This window comes from Struthio camelus, chromosome Z (genome assembly GCF_040807025.1).
Source record: "Struthio camelus isolate bStrCam1 chromosome Z, bStrCam1.hap1, whole genome shotgun sequence".
In the NCBI taxonomy this organism is placed as follows: domain Eukaryota; kingdom Metazoa; phylum Chordata; class Aves; order Struthioniformes; family Struthionidae; genus Struthio; species Struthio camelus.
This window is the reverse complement of record NC_090982.1, coordinates 48,286,441-48,292,716: the sequence shown is the minus strand read 5'-3', so window position 1 is coordinate 48,292,716 and position 6,276 is coordinate 48,286,441. Positions and strand designations below refer to the sequence as shown.

Here is a 6,276-nt window from a genome sequence, read left to right as displayed (position 1 = left end):
CATGCCTACACTTGAACTGTTGTAGAGGGGAATCAGCCTCTGACAGTTGCTGGAAATCATGCATTTCTGTCTATGGAAAGAAGAGAATCAGCAGTAGCTGCTGAGGTTGACACCCAGCTACAGATCCATTCCCAACCCACACAGCAGTGCTGGGAGCTAGTCATCTCTAGTCCTCTGAACTGCTCTTGGAGTTTCTCCTACTCTCAGCCATGAGGCATGTGGTGTGCGTTTTGTGGCTCTTGGCCATGTGAGGATTTTCTTATGTGGCTTATAAGGTCAGGAAGGATGGTCTCTCAGGAAGCCAGTTTTTTTATACTGGAAGACGAGGTTCTCCATTCACAATCTTCATGTGATTCTAGTCACTGCCACAGTGCACTATGTACACCACTTATGCTACTTAGTCAACAAGATAATTTGGTTTAAGCATAAATCATTCCAAGGCTTCTGTGTTACACTTACACTGCGCAGCTGGAGTCCCATCAGGGCCAGCTGCTGAACATAAAAGTAGAAGAAAACAGGCTGTGATTGCCCACTAGAGAAAATACATGGTACAAGGGATGAAAGAATTATATATGCTTCTGTTCAAACTCTAAGATATCTTAAGTGTAGCTTTTAAATCAAAAAGGGTTGGGAAAATTTAGCGGCAGGAAACTAACATACTTGGGCTTTATTACACTGTGTGAAAAGAAGGTCTTTTTGGAGGGGCACTGTTTACTTCTCATTGGGCAGACATGCAGCTGTGAGAGCGGGGGTGCGCAGCAGGTTTCCCGGGGCTGCCGGGGCACATCAGCAACACCAGCAGGCTTCACTTCAGCTGCTCCCCCTCAGATCGCGGCACGGGGTATATGATACGCGTACTTCTGACACTCGCCTCCCGTCAGAGCGCTTATTGCCTTGGATACGGCCCGCGGCCGGCCGCCGCCTCGCCGCGGGGGGCAGGGGGGACCGCAGCGGCCAGTTCCCGCTCGAGCGCCCTCGCCGCTACTAACGGTTACACCAAGCGCCGCCAGCACTCGCAAGGGGTGGCCTCGCGCCCCAGGCCGCACGCGGGAAGGCAGAGGGCGGCGCCTGCTGCCCGACCTCCCCCTAGCACGAGCGCGCGGCCGAGCGGGCCTTTAGCCCCACCACCCCGCCCCGCCCCCGCTCCCACCAATCGCGTCGCTCCCTCCCAGCCAGGGGGCGGGAGCAGTAGCGCCTAGCCGCTCGCTGACTGGCTGTCAGCCGCGGATCGTCACTAGGGGGCGGTGAGCGCACGGATTGGTTGGCGAGGAGAAGGGAGGCCGGCGCGATTCGCCGGTGCGGCGCACGTGACGCTGGTGGGGCCGTGACGCCCGCCGTGGCGGAGGGGCTCGGCTTGTCAGGTAGGTAGGTGCTGTGCGCGGCGCGGCGCCGCCGACGGTGCCGGCGTCCCAGCAGCCGCGCCGCGGCCGGGGGCGGCCCGCCCGCGCCGCCCCCCCTTCCCCCCCCGCGCGCTGCCCGCCCGCGAGGCGGCCTTGGCGGCGGGCGCGTAGGCCCCGCGCGCCGCTTTACCTGCGGGCGGGGCGGGGCGGACGCCGGCGCCGCTCGCGCTCCCCCCTGAGGGAGCGGCAGCGGCAGCCGGAGGCCCCCGCGGCGGCGGCGCAGGGAGCGGTCGGGGCGCGGGGCTCGCCCGGCGGCGGCGGCGATGGCGGCTCCGCCCCGGCGGGGGAGGCAGCGCGGGCGGGAGTGGATCCCCGCCCCGGGGGCTGCCGCCGGGCCCGGCCGGGGCGCGGGGCCCCCGCGCGTTGGGTCGGGGCGGGCCCCGGGCCGGGACGTCCGGGCTCGGCGGCCTCCCCGGGGCGAAGGGAGAGAAAGGGCCGAGTCAGTCCGGCTCCCGCCGCGCCCGCCCCCGGCGGTGTCCGGGTTGCCCGGCCTGAGCGGAGGCTCCCTTGTTGTGCTGCTAGTGCACCAAGGCACGCTGGCCGGACTGTAACCGCTGCGGGGGAGCAGCAGGGAAGCCCCAGTGTGCCCCCTTGAACCTTTGCGCTCCAAATAAATGGAAAATAAGCCCCTGTTTTTCCTATAGTAATGCTATACAACTTAGAGACTTTTTTAACTTCGGATATGTTGGGTCTGGAGGCTGCACAGATAAGGACTTTGTGGTGTTACTCTACTGCCTTTCTTTTTGTGTGCCTTTTTTTGAATCCGGTATAAGTAAATGTGCTGTTTCTGTTCACGGGTTTGATATCGAAGGATGCTGAATGCGTATATATTTAGTATGTGCAGGCAAAAGATATTCAGAGGCATTAAAGATCCCTTTCTGTATTGGAACATGTTTTTGTTTTGTTTATATGTACATGCACATACACATCCCATGTGTGCATCTGGGATTTGCGTATTCTGTGAAACAAGCCAACCTGTTTTCTGTTTTTTCTAAACAGAGCCAGAAAGAAGCAGTATCTCCCCAATACTTGACATAACTTGTTTCCACTTTGTAGCAAACCTGCACAAAGTGAGTTGTATGTTCTGCTCTGTATCTTAATGCAACTTCTTTTAATAACTAGCGGTGTAAGAAAAACCTTGGCAGCACCTGGACCTTTTTGATTTAGGACCAAAAGTATTAACTGAATATTATTCTATCTTTATTATTGTACATACTGAGTTGTATATAATAAAGATGTAATTGCGGAAAAGATGACTGATAGACTTTGCTGCGTGTATGTGCCTGCTTTGGGAAAACTCAAGAAGGTGGAAAGCTCATACTTCTGAGCAGCTTATAACCTGTATGTGTTGTATGTTTCTCCTCTTGTAAATTCCTTTTTAATGTGTTCTAGCAGTTTATCAGTATTGTTATGCATTTAGAGTAGACATTATGGAATGTTAACCCCAAAAGAGTTGAGCTTTGGGGATACTACTTTGAAGCAAAGAATCAAGCCTAGTATGTACCAGGTTACTTTTTCACTGAGCAAAAGCTATGCTAATTATCACCAAGATCCTTTCCTGCTTTTCTGCAGCTATAACTTTTTTGTCACAACTGAATCATTCAAAGGAAGGTGGTTCTTCAGTTGATACTTGAATTCTCAATGTATCAAATGATCATTAAAAAACACTTTAATGAGACACTTCAAAGTAAAGACAGGCTGAAGGAGAGATGGGAGGATTTAAAAGTAGAGTGGTATAAAGGATGATTAGAGTGGGTCTTCTGTAAGAGAGAGAACATTTGCTTCACTGGGATAAGGAGCTTTAACGTGGGTAGCAAGAGTAAGCTCCCCTGAGTTGCACTTAAGTAATACAGGATTTACTGTTTCTGTACTTGAAAATGTTCTAAATTCAGTTTAGTACTTTATAGAATACAGAGGAGAGGTAGCACGAAGTAGACTCATCTCACACTGTTGCCTGAGGTGGGTTTATAGTGGTCTGTATTTTATCCATGTTGAGAACCTCTCTTCCTGTCCACGCTGCCTTGTCCACTTGCTGCTGCTTCTGGATGTTCTGGGAGCTGGGAACCAGCTGGGTGAAGGAAGGTATGTTGCCTTGTCAGCCTGAAGGCAGAGAAAGCTGGCAGGCAGCCCAGAGTTGCTCCATACAAGGAGATGGGCTAGCTGCATGAGGTCATCACTTCACAGGGAGGAGTTTTTTTTCAGTGTGTGGGAAGTGGGTCTAGGAAAAGGAAAGGGGATTCTTTTGCTTGGGGGGCGGGGGAGGAGCAGCAAGAGGAAAGAGGAGAGCTTCAGTTCATTCCAGCAGAAAGTAAACTGCATGTGTGCTTTTATCTTAAGATAAAAAAGACTTTCCACTTAATACTATCATAATTACGGTGTTGATGTATTTGCATTCTAAAAAAATGGATTTAGGAAACTTAAGCTGGGAGGATTATTATGCAGGAAGAATAGACTTGGGAATTGTTGAGTATTCACCACTTTATTAAGGAGTAGAAAGATTTAAAATATTATGTATGTAAATATACTGCAAGTTTCTGCTCTATAATGTTTGCATTAGGTCACTGCAGCATTTCTGCAGATTTATTTTGGAAACGTCTGTTAATAAGCAATGGAAATCTTATCTGTGTTTCCGGAGTTTGAGAGAAGATGGTTAACTTCTGTTTCAAAAGCTACATGTGCATGGTGGTACACAGTGTATAGAAAGTTTTAGAGGTAGTTCTTAGAAAGCAGCAAGAGTGCTTCTAAAATGGCTTTTTTGGTTTGGGGTTTTTTTGTTTTTTTTAAATTTTTATATCATGAAATTGTATTTGAGGGGATGACTTCAAAAATTTTTTAATTCTTAATGAAGATTTAAATGCAAAGTTCAGGTAGGTTGCAAATGCAAGGAATCTGAAGCAGCACGGATTTTTTCAGTCCTTTGTTTTTCTGATGATGATGAAATAAATTCCTGGTAAATTAAGGCTTAAGGTTGTTACTAACCTGAGTGCTCATATTGTGCTTTATAAGGTGGTTGTTCTACTTTGGATCTTGAGTCACCACATGGTATGTAGTCACCAGTTTCCTTTGTATTGCCACCTTTTTATGCTAACAGGAAAACGCTGAACTATTTAACTGCAAACAATTTCTAACTCACTTTCTCACATCTGAACTTGTTACTAACCAGCTTATTGCACATGTACCAGTAATATGAGTATGAAGAGTTGTGTCCATACACTGCTATAACTGTATTGTGGTTCAGTGACAGCTCTCTTGCTGGTTGCACTAGGTTGTCAGAATTCCTAATCTTTGAAATTTATTAATTGGCTTCCAAGAACCTTGCTCCGGTTGCTGTATCTTCTCTATGTTGTCAACTTGTGCCTTGAGCAGCGAGGATCTTTCGTTAGGCTTTCTAATTCGATTGCTTTTCCTTTCTGCTGCGGGGAAAGTTACTACCTGAGCGAAGTCTTGAATTTATTTTCCTATTTGGATGAATATACAGTAATAGCTCTAGTAGTATACTGTGAAATATTTCCGTGACGCATTTCTGCATTAAGATTATCCCATCAGACTTGTGACTGATAAGGGAAAAAATGAAATGAAGATTGCCTGTACAGTCTTAATCTGGCCTTCAGATATGCTTTGTGATATTGCTTGCACAGTATTGCTGTACACTTGGAACCCCTGTCATAAGTGCCAGTAATTAAAATACTTTAAGTAACTACTTGATATTTTATCATATGCTACACACTTTTCTGTAAGGTATTCAAATTTTGATCTAAAGATGATTCTTTCACAAACTCTTATGTTACTTTCATCATTCAATCTTAATGCTTCCCAACCCTTTTTCATATTATGGGTTTGGAAGCTGTTTATGTTAATATGAGGAACTAAAACATTAAGAAATTAAGTATCAAAATAAATAATGATAAAGACCTAAGGAAAAATCAAGTACCCGTTAAGAAGGGACAACCTGTGAAAAGTTTGTGATTTACTGCAGATTATGCAAGAAATCTATGGCAGAAGCAAAAACAGATTCCAGAATAGTATTGAACTGCATTTATCACGAGGCCTTTGTTCCCTGAAGTTGCCTGTTCAGAACCTGGAAGATGTACGACTGTGGCAATGAGTGTGATGAGTTGTGAAGAGGAGCCCCTCGGATGGAATGCTGAGTCAACCCAGAGTCTTCCATCCTCTGGTAAATGAGTCGGGCGTTTATGGAGAATAGTAGTATGGAAGTAATTGCATGATCACATAATATTTCGAAGAGAGTAGAATTTAGGTTTTTGTCCTCAATTTGTGAATCTGTTAATTTCACTACTTGATTGGTCAGCTTTGTTGTGTTTTTTCTAGCTCTGTCTGTAGATAACTTTTTCTTCAAAAAAAAAAATTTGGGAAATCTTATTCCATACATTGGCAGTGTGATTGTGTTTAGAGTGTTTGCTGTTTCAACTAAGAATGGCAATAAGAAGTTGTTTTTCTCTGCATGAAACAGACCTGAGGGATGGGGCATAGGTCATTACCTATGTTTTAATACAGGCAGGACTAAGTTTGTTGCTTATTTGGTGCTGTAATACAAATAATATATTAAAAATGGCTCAGCTGGTGAGATTCTCCTAGCAAACCACAGATTTCACCCTGGGGGAACCTATCAGCAAATAAGAACACGATATTAAGATGAACCTTGCTAAACTTTGAATACCTAAAACTTGTCATATTTGCTATTAAATCCTAAAAGTTTGCTAAACTCTAGTAGGTAGGGGTATACTGCCAGTTTGTCTGTTAAAATATAGCTTTTGTGTGTTACCCAAAAGCTATCGTTTTGTTTGTTTTTTTTTTCTTTTTTTAGTGTTTTGGGTTTCCTTGAGATAGCATTTGATTTCCAAGTGGTAGTTTCTGC

At 46.1% G+C, this 6,276-nt stretch overlaps 1 protein-coding gene across 6 annotated transcripts in view; it reads left to right on the top strand.

Annotated features, from left to right (window-relative positions):
- Nucleotides 1-1,254: 1,254 nt before the first annotated feature.
- The window catches only part of FER (FER tyrosine kinase), a 179,308-nt gene continuing 174,286 nt past the window's right edge, over nt 1,255-6,276 (top strand). For 4 of the 6 annotated variants that reach the window (XM_068927396.1, XM_068927401.1, XM_068927400.1 and 1 more), the window contains exon 1: nt 1,255-1,361. The gene's annotated coding sequence lies outside the window, so the exon portion shown is untranslated. Of the gene's footprint in view, nt 1,362-4,406; nt 5,575-6,276 lie in introns of those variants that run through there. The other 2 variants (XM_068927398.1, XM_068927397.1) reach the window with 2 other exon arrangements.